The sequence below is a fragment of the Xenopus laevis genome, chromosome 5L, assembly GCF_017654675.1.
Source record: "Xenopus laevis strain J_2021 chromosome 5L, Xenopus_laevis_v10.1, whole genome shotgun sequence".
NCBI lineage: Eukaryota > Metazoa > Chordata > Amphibia > Anura > Pipidae > Xenopus > Xenopus laevis.
Window position 1 is genome coordinate 25387844 of NC_054379.1, and position 16757 is coordinate 25404600.

Below are 16757 nucleotides of genomic sequence, written 5' to 3' on the forward strand. Positions count from 1 at the left end.
GCTGCCCCCCAAAAGCTGCCTCCCTAGGCACAGGTCCTCGAGTCCTATATATAAATACAGCCCTGCCAGTGGGCCCCTTCACACAGAGGGTGACTGAAAACAAATAATCCCCTCTATGTAAAGAGTATAGAGTAAATAATTATGGATGAAATATCTTCAATGATGAAGCACTTTGTCCTTGTAAACATTTTTAGGTCCTTCTGAGTTGGATCTTGCCCAGATCAAAGTTTCCAGTAAAACAATCATAAACGAAAAATACAATTTAACACCAATTTTTAAAAAAACATTCATTATCTTTCTTAAAGCTTTCAGCCGCCCGAAAAGTATTTTTATGGCTGCAGCCTCTAAACAAAAATATTGACAAAATGCTGCTACTTGATGACTAGGCTCTATAATGGGTTTATAAGTAGCACAATGTGGTGTGCAGGGCCCTCGGGGGGAAGTCAGCAGTAATATCTGTTCTTTTTATAGGCAGAGACCCTTGAAGGGAGGGTGGAACAAAGCAAGTAAGGATGAGATGAGAGCGAGTGGAAGGAGAATGAGGTAGAAGTGAAATGAAAAATAAAAGGACATCGCTGAGCAGGAAAAGCAGATTTTTTTGAACTTACCAAACCTCTTTCATTTAGGAGCATTTACTATAATGTAGTTGGGTAATAAACACCAGTGCAATCTCACAACACAATCTCTCCTGGTTAAAGGTTGTACAAGTATAAGACCTGTTACCCAGACTTGGGGGTTTTCCAGATAAGGGATCTTTCCATAATTTGGATCTCCATACCTTACCTCTAATAAAAAATAATTTAAACATTAAATAAACCCAATAGGACTGTTTTGCCTCCAATAAGTATTTTTTATATATTAGTTTGGATCGAGTACAAGATTTATTATTACAGAGAAAAAGGAAGTCATTTCTAATGATTTTTTATTATAATTGTGTGACCTTCCTGTAATTCTGAGCTTTCTGGATGATGGGTGTCCAGATAACAGATGCCATAACTGTATTTGCATAAACAACTGCATTGGCAATGGTTGGTAGAGGTGGTGGTTATTGACTGTTTCCTGGAAAGACAGAAGATCAAAATAAAAGCTTAGATAAACATTTTACTTTATAATAACGAGTCTCCAGGGAGTTGAGAGTCAGGCTTTAAGGTTCACCTGTAATGATGTGTTTAGTTCTATGTAACCACATTTAATAGTCACTTAAAGGGGAACTATCGCAATATTGGATATTTAATATAAGCTTCAGTATACTGAAATAAGAAGCTTTCTAAATACAATCAATTAAAAATTCTGTACTGTTTCTGAAATAATCAAGTTTATCTTCACTATTCTCTGTATCTGTTTCTCTTCATTCTGTCTTCATGCAGGTGTCAAATGAATGATCCAATATATCTCATAGGGGGGGCTCCTTTTGCCTAGAAGATGTATTAGAGCTCATTCTATTAAAATCACCAGAAATCCTGTCTCTCTATGTGCAGAATTTGTACAAAAGGCAGTTTTTTTGCTAGATTTTGTTTGTACTGGAATCAGTTATTTGAGTGAGCCCTTATACATCTGCTAGGCTAAATGAGCCCCCCTATAAGATATATTGGATCTAACTGTCAATGAATATCTAACACTCAACTGCTGCATGAAGACAGAATGAGGAGAAACAGATATTTCAGAAGTGATGCAGAATATTTAATTGATTTCTTATTTCTGTATGATGAAGCTTATATTAAATTTAAATTTTTGCGATAGTTCCCCTTTAAATATTCTTGCTCACAGACTTTAAAATCATGGGTCACCTTTATAAAGGGTAGGTGCAACAGTAGACATGCTAATAGGTGCAAAATTGTACCCAGTAATGTACCAAAACCAAGCACTTGTAGGGTAAAACACAAAGTACAGGTACAGGATCCATTATCTGGAAACCCATAATCCAAAAAGCTCCAAATTACAGGAAGGTCATCTCCCATAGACTCAGTTTTAATCAAATTATTTCAAATTTTAAAGCATATTTCTTTTTTTGTCTGCAGAAAAATAGGGCTACACCGAATCCACTATTCTGGATTTGGCCGAACCCCTGAATCCTTTGTGAAAGATTAGGCCAAATACCGAACCGAATCCTAACCCTAATTTGCATATGAAAATTAGGGGTGGGAAGGGGAAACATTATTTACTTATTTGTTTTCTGACAAAAAGTCACGCGATTTCCCTCCTCGCCCATAATTAGCATCTTGCAAATTAGGATTCGGATTCGGTTCGGCTGGGCAGAAGGATTCGGCCGAATCCGAATTCTGCTGAAAAAGGCCGAATCCTGGCCGAATCCAGAACCGAATCCTGGATTCGGTGCATCCCTACAGAAAACAAAATAATCAGCTGTACTTGATTCCAACTAAGATACAATTAATCCTTATTGTTGGGAAAACAATCCTATCGGGTTTATTTAATCTTTAAATGATTTTTAGCAGACTAAAAGTATGGAGATCCAAATTACAGAAATGCCCCTTATCTGGAAAGCCTTCTGTATAACAGGTCCTATAACTGTACCTGCAAAGTGGCCCACATTCACAAACAATTGAACGATCAAAACTCGGCATTCCATTTTTTTAACCCTATAGCCAGAATCATGTTATTCCCAAGCAACATAGAATTGATGGAGAAATTGTAGACCATGATAGCTCTTAAATAAGCCAATATATATATATATATATATAAATGTGTATATATACAGGAAACAATAATTAAAATTGAGACCACTATCCCGTAGAGGTTCAGTGGACTTCTTATAATATGCTTTATTTTTATGATTGTCATAAAAAAGGTATCTCTGTCTACACCGTGTTATTGTTTCTGGATCAACACTGCCGTGAGCAGCCTCCGTGCACCTCCCAAGCAGCCAGTTACTAGAAAGGAGGATGGAAGTTGTTCTCTAATAGCAGGAGGCCTAAAAGTTGTTCGTTCCTGGCTGATTTTTGTTGGTGAGTTTGCTGCCCCTCGCACAGATGGTGGGGGAGGTATCCAAATCCCAAAGGCTGAACCCCCATATGTCCCTTGCCTGTTTGCCAGGCACAGTAATGGCAGTAGCTCTTTTAAAAGCGTATCATTAAACGGGCCGCCTTTGTGAACCTTCTTATTATCATTTCATTGTTGTCCTGGGTATTGCCTGCTGCAATGAATATTGACTTCATGCTTGCTTTTCTAATTGATTTCCTTGTGTTTCAGGCTGGCTGAGCAATTTCTCTGCCTTTAGCCCCACTTCCCCTGGCAGCACATTCAATAGGGCCTGACAAGCAAGCTGTTTGTTTGAGTATTAAGGATAAGGGAGCCCTGCCACAAAGCAGCGGCTCTAATTTATTGCTTTAAAGCACGGGGAGATTGGAAGTCCTTCTGGTATGAGCATGAACTTCTGCGATTTTTCAGCTTACTTTGCCAAACAAAGAACGAGGGCTACAAATTGGATTATACAGATGATAGACACTGTTTGTAAAATATGTTATCCATATCGATGAAAGTATTCCGTAAGTTTGGGTATTCATTATGGAAATTATAATTATTTGGGGAATTAATAAATATACATTTTCTTTGGGATTTAGAATTAAAGGATCATTTAGGATCAATGCAGAACAGCGTTGCAGAAATAAATAAATACCTCTGTACAGTGCTACGGAATATGGACGTATTTTAAAAATAAAGGATGATAATATAAAGGAAGAGGAAACAAGAATAACATTTAAAGAGAGTTAGAGCTAAGGTTAAGGTTATTTGTCGATGGTCGAGTTTTAGAGTTTTTTTTTGCAACTCGAATAGTTTGTAATTTAAGAAAAATACTCCAATCAGCGAGTTCAAGGTTAACAACCTCTGGACAGTGCTACGGAATATAGTGGTATTATAAAAATAAAGGATAATAATATACAGGAAGAGGAAACAAGAATAACATTTATAGAGAGTTAGAGCTGAGGTTAAGGTTGTTTATCGATGGTCGAATTTTAGAGTTTTTAGACCTCGAATGAACTCGCAATTTGAATAGTTTCTAATTTAAGAAAAAAAAACCTCTAACAAGCAAGTTCAGGGTTCAGGGAAAACTGAACGAGTTTTCGGCGAAAAAAATTGATTGAGTTTTCGAGTGAAACCCAGCGAAAAAGACTTGAACATCATGCAGGCTATTAAGATCTTCAAATGATTCAAGGGACCGCTGCCATTGACTTCTATAGGTTTCAGGGTGTATTTTCGGGATTCAAGATATTTCCAGGGTAGGGGTATAATACATCTCGAAAAATGAAATTTTTTTTTTAACCCGAATAATCCATTTTTGACCCCAAAATAACCTTGAGAACTCGATTTTCTGATGAACTTCGCCAGTTTACAGGCTTTCCATTTCTGTAGTAAGGGGTAAGGACTGCTAGAACCCGCAAAGTTGAGTTGTGTTATTGTTACAGACCAAAGGGCATTTTTATAGGATTGATAACATGGGCCTGAATTGCTAACATAGGTGATAGATCAGACCAATGACTTTATAACAGAATTCTACGGAGCCTTTAAACCATATTAATAATTTGCCGTCATATTGATAATAACAATACAGTACAAGTCTTCCTTGGCTCCTGTTTAAAGCCCCTTTTGATCTATGGGTCCCACCAGGGCAAGGACACTTAAGAAGTGACCATGTTTAGTGGTGGCTTGCTCTTTCTGTTTATGGCTGTTACCCTCTGGGACAACACTTATAAGTGCCCAGCTTTGTCTTATGATGTAGAGAGTGATATTCTGGTACAATTTGCAATTAGTTGTCATTTTGTATTATTTGTGGTGTTTGAGTTATTTAGCTTTTTATTCAGCAGCTCACCAGCAATTTCAGCAATCTGGTTGCTAGAGTCCAAATTACCCTAGCAACCATGCACTGATTTAAATAAGAGACTGGAATATAAAAGGGGAGGTCTGAATAGAAAGACGAGTAATAAAAAATAGCAATAACAATACATTTGTAGCCTTACAGAGCTTTTGTTTTGTTTTGTCTTGTCAGCGACTCCCATTTGAAAGCTGGAAAGAGTCAGAAGCAGAAGGCAAATCATTTAAAACTATAAAAAATAAATAAAAATACCAATTGGAAAGTTGCTTAGAACTTGCCCAGGTTGCCTGAAGCACTGACTACAGCACGCTAATGGGCTCATTGATCGAAAATCGAATTGGTGAGGTTTTAGAGTTTTTTTTCTATTTCGAATAAAACTCAAATGTTATTTATTAAAAAAATCTGAATATCCTAGAAAAAAAACTCAGTTGAATACAATTGTGGAAAAAACTTGCTTAGATGGTCAGAAATGGCAAAGATGATCAACAGACAAATAACCTCATCTCATTCGGGGAATCATTCTTTTAAAACTTTATTCCTCTAAATGGTCACATCAAAGAAGGTCTCAGAAATGGAGCTAGCAGTAAAAGGGTTAAACCCTGCTTTGCATTTAGGCCTGCGCATCCTTGTGCCAGAAAGGAATCTGCTGCCATTTACAAATCAAATAAAGTCACTGGGTGTATTTGCTTTTTCAGGTTTATTGGGAGTATCCATGAAGTCATTTTAAGGCAACAGCCTACAATAAGCATTGTCAAGATGTTTATTACCCCCCTCCTCTAATGGTTTCAATGATGTTGGTAAACAGGAGGGACGTGCTCCTGTGATCTTATTAGAGATAATGGGACAGGTGGATCCGTCCTGCTGTTTGCTCTAATGGAAAGTTCAAACAAGAACTCAATTCCCTGGATAAGGAAAAGCAGAATCAGTGGCCAAGCTCAGTGAATTTCATATGCAAAAGCAGTCGAGAGCACCCATACCCCGCAGGGACCTTTCCCGACCCTGGGTTAGCTAAATAATTCTAAGAGAGTCACACAAATAAACCGACTCTTCCACCTCATGGCCGTTTGCATGAAACCAACCAGAAGTCAGGTCAATGGCCTCAGGAATGTGCGAGTGAAAAGAAGCAAAGTGAGCGAAGTGGGCAAATAAAAGATTGTTTTTACGGTTTCATTCAGGTTTAGGAAGCCGGTACAGATGCTACTGCAGGAAACAAATGGAGTTTACTTAAACTATATGAAGAGCAAAGTGTTGTGTGGGGTCAAGGGGTTTTTAACTGGTGTCATCCAAAGCAGACACATAGGGGAATGTCATTCCAAGGTCTAGCAAGCCATAGAGGCAAATTCACTAACCAGCTAAAATTGGCCAGCGCTGGCTTTGCGCACCCCTTCGCCAAGCGTAAATTCGCCTGGACAACGCTAATTCACGGAGATCCGAAGTTGCGCATAAGGTACCGAACGCTGGCGAAGTTGCACTAGCGAAAATACACCTAGCAGTTCGAAGTTACACTAGCGTTGGCTGCATGCGTACGACGTGCAGTTAAAATACAATGGCAGTATATACTGCAGAAAATACATTACACTACACAAGGCCAGGGAACCTTAATAAAATTATAAAGAGTTGTTATAATGCCCTACACATGTGCCCACTGTATAATTTATGTTCCATATGTTAGGAAATGAATGGGTACCCCAAAATAGATTTTGATCTTTTTCAGCCTATCACCCTGTAAAAAGGAAAAGACGCCAGTGTTTTTTGGGACATAGAAAAATGTTAAATTTTTTTTTGAAGAACTCCTATCTACTCTATTGCACTTCGCCTGGTCTGAGGTGGCAAAGGCAAGTCTGGTGATAGAGGTAACGGTCAGTAAAATCAAAAACCTAGTGAATTTGCATAGTAACGCTCTTTCGCTAGAGCGAAAATTCGCCTGCCGTTAGAGCGCAAAGTTGCGCCAGAGTCTATCTCCTTGGTGAAATTACTCCAGCGAAATTACGCCAGCGGTCGTTAGTAAATCGGCGGCGTTAGCCACTTCGCGTAAATTTCCCCCATAGCCGTTAATCAGGTGCTTGCTTTCCAACAACTGACCAGTAAGGGTGGTGGCACACATGGCTACAGGGGGAGATTAGTCACCCAGCGACAAATCGCCTATTCTTCGGGTGACTAATCTCCCCTAAACGCCTTCCCATCAGCTACAATGTAAATCGCCGGCGGGATGGCTCGTTTTGGCTTTCTGAAGTTGTCCAAAGTTTCCTAATCTCCCCCAGTAGCCACGAGTACTTTGTGTCTTGTATAATATATGACACTATTTACAAAGGGAGAGTAAAATAAAACTGGAGTAAGAAAAAAATGAAAGGTGCACAGTAAAAGAAAAGGCAAAATTCACAAAAACCTCACCCCTGTTTAGTGATTGTGGCTTTGATGTTAAATTGTCATTTTGATCACCATTTCTGTGAATGCAGAACATGGTCAGACTGGGCTGACAGGACTCTGGGGAAAAACCTGGTGGGCTCTGCCGACCCAGACCTGCTCCTGCTGAAGCCCTGGCTGCTGCTGCTGCTGCTACTACTCAAAGTTTAAATCCAGGCCTGAGGTCAGGGTGCAAAGTGTAAACAAACCCTTACCTTGCACTAACCCAGTGACTTCTTTTTATATATAGGGGGACAGTCCTGGGTGTCCCAGACTAAATCTCGCAGCGGAGTTGAAGAGGTTGATACCCTTCTTTTCCTTTTGCCGATAGACCTAAATACAGCAGAATTCTAAGTTGATACTTTGTTTTGTCACTTGTTTAAACCTTTATCATTAATGGCATAAATCACAAAATGGAAGGTGATAGTTTGAATACAACAAGAAGTAATTATCACAACAGCAGAAAAACGTATGCCTCTAATGAATCTGCTTTAAGTGGGAGAAGTTGCCGAGCCCAGCAATCTAATATCACTGTACCCCAAAAAACCCTCTGATAGGATACTCAGCTGCAGGAACTTTCCTGAGAGGTCATTCCAAAGGTTTCTCGTAATCTCCTGTGTCCTGAGCATTGATATCAATCACTTGGTGCCAATGAATATATTGCTCCCGACAGGAAACGTGCCAACAATTATATTTCAGTATCAGGAGGAAGGAACTTTGCCACAAGTTTAAAGACCCCCAGCGTGGATCAAAGAAAGTCTTCTGCTAAAGGACAACATTAAGGCACAAATAAAGGCAACAATGGGTTGCGCCCGAGTCTGCACCTTTAAACAATGGCGCTGACCAGGTGTTGACTTCTCCTCATTGTATCAGGTGCAACTTGTTTATGAACTTGTGTAAATACAACCCAGAGGATGTTTCTATTTGCTGCAGTGAGGGGTCTAGTAATGCTTCATGGTCATCACAGAACTATAAAATAAATGAAAGAGGATGTGGACAAACAGTATCTATAGGGGTGATATATTCCTATAAGTATATACAAATGAGTGGTAACCATCATATTATCTGTCTTTTCTTGTCCTGAGACTTGAATAGCAACAGCCCCTCTTGTGGTCATTAATAGATGAGGGTTTTCAGCTTGAGGACAGTTGGCTTTGAGATGACTAGAGAAGAATTGATTGCACTGGGCCAATTAGTTCTAGTGCAGTCGACCATGACAACCACATTTTGCTCTTCTTAAGTGCGGCCATACACAAGCTGACCCTGTCTGATACTTTCCGATTGGCCAGCATTTCAAAAATACAGAGGGGGCATACAAAGTATGGCTGCATTCCCATTGTTGCACTCATTTAGGCAGGCAGGTTGAATGATCAATATGAACAGTAGGAATTGAAGAGAAGCTGGATGTGGACTGGTCGATGTGGGACATTGGCAGATGGAATTCTCAAACCTGAGCATTTGGCTACATAGCCTATTGGTTGGGATAATTTGGCCACAACACACTGTTGCAATGGGGTTTGGGCACAGGGGCAAATTAGCCCAGTATTCCAGCAGAATGAAGCATTATGTAGAATGAGGAATACTGATGTGTGGGTCAGCAAAAATTCGACGTGCACTCAACCCTAACCCGCCCACTCCCAATCCACACTTGATCTGAACCTGTCTGACACTACCTTATATTGGCCCTCGCTCGACCAGACCAGGAAAGGGGGTGGGGCAGGTACGAGGAAGAAAGAGTTCAACCCACCCGATCCCAGGTAAACCTGCGGGTCCCCAAGGGTATTGGCCCAACCATCACATCACTAATGAGGAAGCTTGGAGTTTATAGAGCTCAGAGTATTAAGTTATTAAGGTGGATCTAAAACCAAATAGAACCTTTCTATGAGTGCTCATCTAATAGTTTTGTGGTTTATAGTCATTTTCTTATTTTGTTAGTTGTTTCAAAGATATCTGCAGTTTTAGACTGCTAACATCAGGCTTTCAGGTGAGTCAGAATCCGCAATCCTAGTCTTAATCAGCTATGCAGGCAGCACATCTGTAAGGGTAAGTGATTTGCTGACTGTGAAAAAAAGAGATTGTAAGCCGAAAGCCTGGTATTGGCAGTCTAAAACTGCTAATATCTCTGAAACGTATCATAAAAAAACAGGAAATAGTGTTAACATTAATTTCCCCTTTAAATCCTTGCTCTAGCATAAAGAGTGATAGCAAAGCCCTGCGAGTGATGTACAAAGCAAAACTGAAGTATCAGTGCTACACAAAGCAGCCGTTGTGTCCCAAATCCCACGTGTGAACCTCTTTTCACACCTTTTTTTCCTTATTTATTATTGAAATGATACCATAAAATATGCAGGGAATATTTTGTGAGCAGTTTATTTTACTGGGTTGGATTCAGTTTGATGCTGGCACAGAACTGCTTGGTGCTTAACGCACTTATTAAAGTCTAGACTCAACTTAAAAGCTTGCAAATTGGTTCCAGTCATTTCTTGTAATAACTCCAGATAGCTCCGGTAACTGATTGATGTCGCTCTTGAAGAAACAAGTAGATGAGGTCGGGATGAGTGCCTCTGTACAGTGTTACGTTATCTCTCTCTGTGTTCAAAGCAGCATCCTACTGCCAAGGAAAATTTGGGATATTTATAGGTTATTAAAAAAAAAATAAAAAAGACCAATTTTGTCAGGTTTGACATTTTTTCTTCGCTGGTGGTCCCCCCGCTAGTAACTTTCTGCAGTGCATTTTATGCTGACATTCACCGCAGTATACTTTTGTTTTGCCAGAAAGGAAAATAACACAGCTTCTGACACATTTCTAAAGCCAATCTCTTTATAGCTCACATACTTTGAATATTGAAAAAAAATGTACTATGATGATTTTCATCGTTCCTCTCCACGTAGCTCCCGTGGCATTTAAACATTAAAAAAAAATCTCCAAACTGAGTTGAGAATGTGCTTTAAAGGGATGGTTCATCGTTAAAGTGGACCCGTCACCCAGACACAAAAATCTGTATAATAAAAGTCCTTTTCAAATTAAACATGAAATCCAATTTCTATTTTTTATTAAAGCATTCATAGCTATTGTAAACTGATTTAAAAATCTCAGCTGTCAATCAAATATTGTCTGCTCCGCCTCTATGCCTAGACATAGAGGCGGGGCAGACAATTACTTTCACTTTCCATTCAGCACTTCCTACATGTCACTGTTCTCCACACATTCCCCTTTTCTCTTCACCATTTACTTGTGTAGCCAGGGCATGGGGATGGACATTATGTCCCCCATTCTGGTGCACAAACAAGATTCTGAGAGGATGCAAGGCTTGTCTTATTAACAGTGTCCCCAAAATGGCTCCTGCCTGCTTGCTATAATTATGAATTCCCAGACTGATGGAAACAAGATTCAAATAATTGATATAGTTTAATTAAAGTTCATTTTGCTTGACTAATGTGATAAAATAAGATTTTGAATAATTTTTTTCGGTGACGGGTCAACGTTTAGTATTTTATAGAATGGCCGATTTGAAGCCACTTTTAAATTGGTCTTCATTATTCTTTTTTTCCAGTTATTTATTTATTTATTCCAGTCTCTTATTCAAATCAAAGCATGGTTTCTGGGTCACTTTGGACCCTAACAACCAGATCGCTGAAATTGCAAAATGGAGAGCTTCTTGTATCAAAAGCTAAATAACTCAAAAAATACAAAGAACAAAAAGTGAAAAACATTCGCAAATTGTCTCAGAATATCACACTCTACATCATACTAAGGGGCAAATTTACTAAAGGCTTCGCACCCATCACAACACTTCGCCAGGCACAAATCGCTCAGACTACACCAATTCACTAAAATGTGGAGTTCTGTTGTGTGCGCCGACCTCTGGCGACTTTTCGCTAGCGTTACTTCGGCAATGCGAGCATTTGATAGCGAAGATGCACTAGTGTCCACTTAGCCTAGCGAAACTTCACTAGGGATCTTGCGCTCAAGTCAATTTGCATAGGACGGGAAATGTAAAGTTGTATGGACATCTTTATTATAAATGTTGCTGCATATACAGGTATGGGACCTGTTATCCAGAATGCTCGGGACCTGGGGTTTTTCCTGGTAACGGATCTTTCCATAATTTGAGTCTTCATGCCTTAAGTCTGCTAGAAACTCATTTAAACATTAAATAAACCCAATAGGCTGGTTTTGCTTCCAATAAGGATTAATTATATCTTAGTTGGGATCAAGTACAGGCTACTGTTTTATTATTACAGAGAAAAAGGAAATCATTTTTAAAAATTTGGATTATTTGGATAAAATGGAGCCTATTCGTAATTCTGAGCTTTCTGGATATCAGGTTTCCGGATAAGGGATCCTATACCTGTACTTATAAATTACACTTGTTAAAACACATGTCCAGGGAACCTAAATAAAAACAATAGAGTGTGTCAAGCCTTTTGTTTTTAATGGATACATAAAATTGAGTTTAAGCCATTTTTAGATTGAATGTGTCTTGGTAGCCTCCCCAGAAATAGATTGCAACCTCCTCCCCAGCTAGCAGACTATGAATTATTTGAGGAATTATGTCGGCCAGGAGGAGTCATCCTATCAACTGTCTTCTTTTGTCCAAAGAGAAAAATGGAAACAGCACCTTTACAGACCATAAATAGATGCCTGAATATGTTTACCTTTTATAATGGAACTCCTATACATTGGGTAACACTCAAAGGATGCTAAATAAGGGAGCTTTGTGAGAGCTTCATTGTAAAGGCATCTTGTAGGTCACAATTAGTGACAGCTTCCATACTTGGATGCAATAGTTTGAGTGGCCCAAATGAACCCGTGACTCCAGAGAGCTGAGAGATTGGTGGACATGTTTGAGGTATTGAGCCAGATCTAATAAGAAAAACTATTTTTTTAGTTTTGTAATTTAGTTTGACATTTGCCATTTTAATAATATTTTTATGATATAAACCAAGAGAAAAGTTTTTCTCCTTTGGACCTTTATTCACTGTAGCTAATGTAGTGCTTAAAAGACTATCAAGCTCAAGGCACACCATGGGGTATCAACTGCTGCTTGGCAAGTCTATGGGTCAACCAGCTGCAATGATGAGCAGAAGACTTATCTGCAGCTCTGTAAGCCACCCAAGTATACTGCTCAACCTGGAACATCAGTGATGATAAAATAAAATATCCTACCTATAGATGAGATATATTTACCCATATTCTCTATTAGGCTTCACATTGTAGACTAGTAATAGCTGGAAGGCCATAGGGTGACCATCCTTGACACAAATAGCTTCTTTCTCCAGCTTGGGCCTCAGTTTTACTGCACTGAGACCTCCTTTATGTACAAACACAGAGCCAGGGCCATGCAGAGACAAACACAGGTCAATGTATTTTCATGCTCTCTCTCTAATCCTGTTATTCATAAGCATCTAAGACATCGGAGAACAATATTTTGTGGTTCTTCATGCTGCCATTGTCTGCTGTGTTCTGCATGCCGAGGGGAGCAGCTGCCGAGGCTCTGCCTTTACATACATAATCTTATTAAAAGTGTGCCATTATCATCCTGATTTAAACACAATGACATAAATCACTTGTCTGCTTAGATATACATTATGAAACCCATGATCCTTCATTAGTGCCTATTACAGTCATTGTGTTTAGTCACAGTAGAGAGATATCAGCACAATGCTAAGCTGTGCCTATGGGGTCCACTGAATGCTGGCCTGTTCTGTCTCTGTTTCTCAGTCTTTGGTCCAAATGTGACAGGCATGAAGTAAATATTTTGACATGGCAGGTGTATCCAGAGGACAAGGGTGTAGGGTCTATATAATCTCTCATTGTAGAATGAAGGGTTTCAGACTGGCAGATGGAGAACTACAGATAGAGACCCATCCACTTTAGCTTCTTTTGTTACTTCTGAAACACAACAGAATGTCATGGGTTCACTTGTCAATAGGTTCTAAATGTGCTCTTTATTTATTATGGAAGAGGTTAAAGACGTTTTCATGATTTTCAGTTGACCATACAGGCTTTTATTATATCTGAAATTGGCAGTTCAGTATTTATATTTAACTACAAGGTTATTACTGATCATGTTTGTATTTATTTTCGGAGCCATTTCAGTTATGGAATGGAGCTATATTTGTATGTATATATATTTGGAGCTACGTACATAATTTGTATTTTCATGTTTTAGAGTAGACCATTATAGATGTAATGTTGCCTTTGTTTAAGAGTATTTGTGTATAATCATCATCATTTATTTATATAGCGCCAACAAGAAACGCAGTGCTATATAATGTGTATGTTTAAATTATCCAATAAGTACATACTGTAGAGTCCAGTTGAGCAGACTTGTGCCCAACACTGACCCATGGGCCTGCAACCCAACCTGCACCCTGCTATACCCCCTAAACAGACCGATTACCCAACCCACACCCACAAGAGTTTACTGACCACCCAACCCAGGGACAAGAAGTGACATCACCTTGAACTGGAAGTGATGTCACTCTGGAGCTGGATCAAGCAGGTAGAGGAACACAAATTTGCTAGATCAGAGAGGTTGGGAGGGAGGGCTAAACTTGCAGCAGAATTGGTAGCCCAAACAGGTACCCATGGACCACCTGTCTTTTTGGTGAATTGGAAACTTTCTACTCGAAACCTGACCTCTCACTCCATCAAGTGCTATGCAGATGTCTGGGATATTAGTACCTATGGGACGTAAGTAGCAATATCCCTCTGAGGTAATACAGAGCCATCTGGGACCAATTGCTTCTGTATACGCGACATGGTATTTGTAATTTGTAATAATAACCATTGTTTTGGCATCACCATAAGACTATAGTCACAGAGACTACTTGTACAAGCTGGCTCAGCAGGTATCATTCTTTCCTATATGTCAAGCAACAGTGTCCTGCCAACAGTTTAGTAGATTGCCCAATATCAGTCAAGGGGTATTATTTATTAAATTAGTAACTGAGTATGAATTCCTACCCAGGCAATCCACACAGAATACTATTCACAGGCAAAGGGCCATCAGAATTTCCATGGCTCAATTCATCAAAATGTTCTGTGCCCCAGGCCCCCCCCATAAGTAAAAAAAAAATTGGTGGCCAGTAGTGATGTTCGGTTCCGGATTTCCCCCGATCCACACCCGCCCGCTACTCACCCTCTCTCCACCTGCCCGAGCCCGACTTCCGGGTTCCTTTTACAGACTCGCACCGCACCACCAATGATGTCACAAAAGGGGCGGGGCTAGCAAGCACAGCGTCTATCAAAGAAGAATCCAGAAGCCGACATTTGACGGTGACAGGCGGGGAGAGCAGGAGAAGAGCCCGCGGGCAAACCCACAGGTCCTGCGGGTATAGGCCTGGCCCGCACATCACTATAAAAGAAGAATCCAGAAGTTGGAAGCCGACATTTGACGGTAACAGGCGGGGAGAGCAGGAGAAGAGCTCAACCTGCACCTCACAAAGAAGAGTGCGAGGTAGGCCCCAACCCGCGGGCAAACCCACAGGTCCTGCGGGTATCGGCCTGGCCCGCACATCACTATAAAAGTTTTTCAAACAAAACATTGGTGGCCAGGATCCCGCCATAAAAGTGTAAAAAGAACATTGGTGGCCAGGGTCTCTCCCATAAAGTTAAAACAAAACATTGGTGGCCAGGGCCCACCACTGGTGTTCAGTAGAATTTGCCTTTCAATTTTCTTACCTTCTTTGGTTCTTTTTAGTGGCTTCGGCTCCCTATAAAGGTTTCCTACTTCGGCAACTTTGGCTCCTACTTCGGTGACTTTGGAGCAGCTTGCAGTTTCCGGTCTGCAGTTTCCAGCCAGAAGAAGAAGCAGATCTTAGTCCGACCCTGACCAGGCCCAAATTAATACTTAAAAGTAACGAGGCCCAGGATGATTGTCCCCCCATTGCCCCTCTGATAGCAACCCTGCACAGGCACTCTCAGGGCTAGTTACGAATGCCTATTACTAGACAGCTATAAATTGTAGTCTACTGGTAAAAATTCTAGTAAATGGTGCTACAATTACAATGCTTGTTTTTTATGGAATATTATGACAATAACTAGGTAATCAATAATACAGGACAGGCAGGGGGTGAATAAACATTGAGTGAACTATAAATTGTACCTATCTTCCTCCAAAACTTATAGCCTAGCACAACAACTCATTAAAATACCTGCCACTTGTGGTGTCAACAAGTCCTTTCATTGGAACAACAAAGCTATTAAATTCAGTAATGTTCCCCAACCCAGCAGCTGACTTATAAACCTCATTCTGAAACCGATATGTTTTTCCAGGAACTGCAAAAAAAAAACTCAACCAAAAGAAAAAAAAAATTCTTTCTTAGGGGAGCTAATTAAGTGCAGAAATGAGGCTAAGAAGAAAAGGTGCAGGAGACCGGTCTCACCCGGCCAGGGATTACTGGATTACTTTCTTTGACATTCTTCTGCTAATTACCCACAACTCATCACAAATAAGACCAGCATTTTGTTTGTGTATAAAACATAGAGGAAGCGAGTCTTGGTCAATGCAGGTTGACGCATATGCTATTTTACCTTTGGGAATAACTGTAGCATTGGGTTGAATGGTTTATTTTCTTTTTATTGGATGTGTACAGCATAAAACAGGCAGAGAATTGAGAGCCCAGACTCTGTACAATGGAGGCATATTGTGCGTTGCGTGTAAATACTTCACCCCGTCAATGTTTACATTGAAATGTATTCCAATAAAAATAAATTTTCAGTCTTTGCCTGAAACATATGCATCCTTCATTTGCACCTACAGGTATGGGATCTGTTACCGTAACACGTTATCCAGAAAGCTCTGAATTACGGAAAGACCATTTCCTATAGACTCCATTTTATCTAAATAATCCAAATTTTTTAAAAATGATTTCCTTTTTCACAACAGTAGCTTGTACTTGATCCCAACTAAGATATAATTAATTCTTATTGGAAGCAAAACCAGCCTATTGGGTCTATTTAACGTTTATATGATTTTCTAGTAGAATTTAGGTATGAAGACCCAAATTATGGAAGGATCTGTTATCTGGAAAACTCCAGGTTCCAAGCATTTTGGATAACAGGTCCCATACCTGTACAACGTTCCAAAGTGGGGAAAGCTCTATCAGTTTGAACCATAGCAGCACCCTGCAAGTGCCATCTATAATTCTTTCTACACTCTATGCTATGCTGAACTGTAAGTCAATACCTGCCTATATTTGGAATTGTTCAAACACCTCCAGGCCATGATGTCCAGCTATGATAATGGGCCATGATGTCAACGAGCCAACCATGTGTAAAAAAAACATGTATAAAATATATACACACGTGCTAATTTTTTTTTTAAATATAAATATTAGAATATGTGTAATCATATAAAAGCACTGATATCGTAAATAAGAATAATTCAAAACCGGCACGTGATAGATCCCAAAAGTATGGCCTTTCACTTCCAAGTGACAATGAAAATTGATGGGCATTTAAGCCCTGTGTTGCTCAGCACATTCAGCCTATTCCATTGTGGTATCATCAGTGATA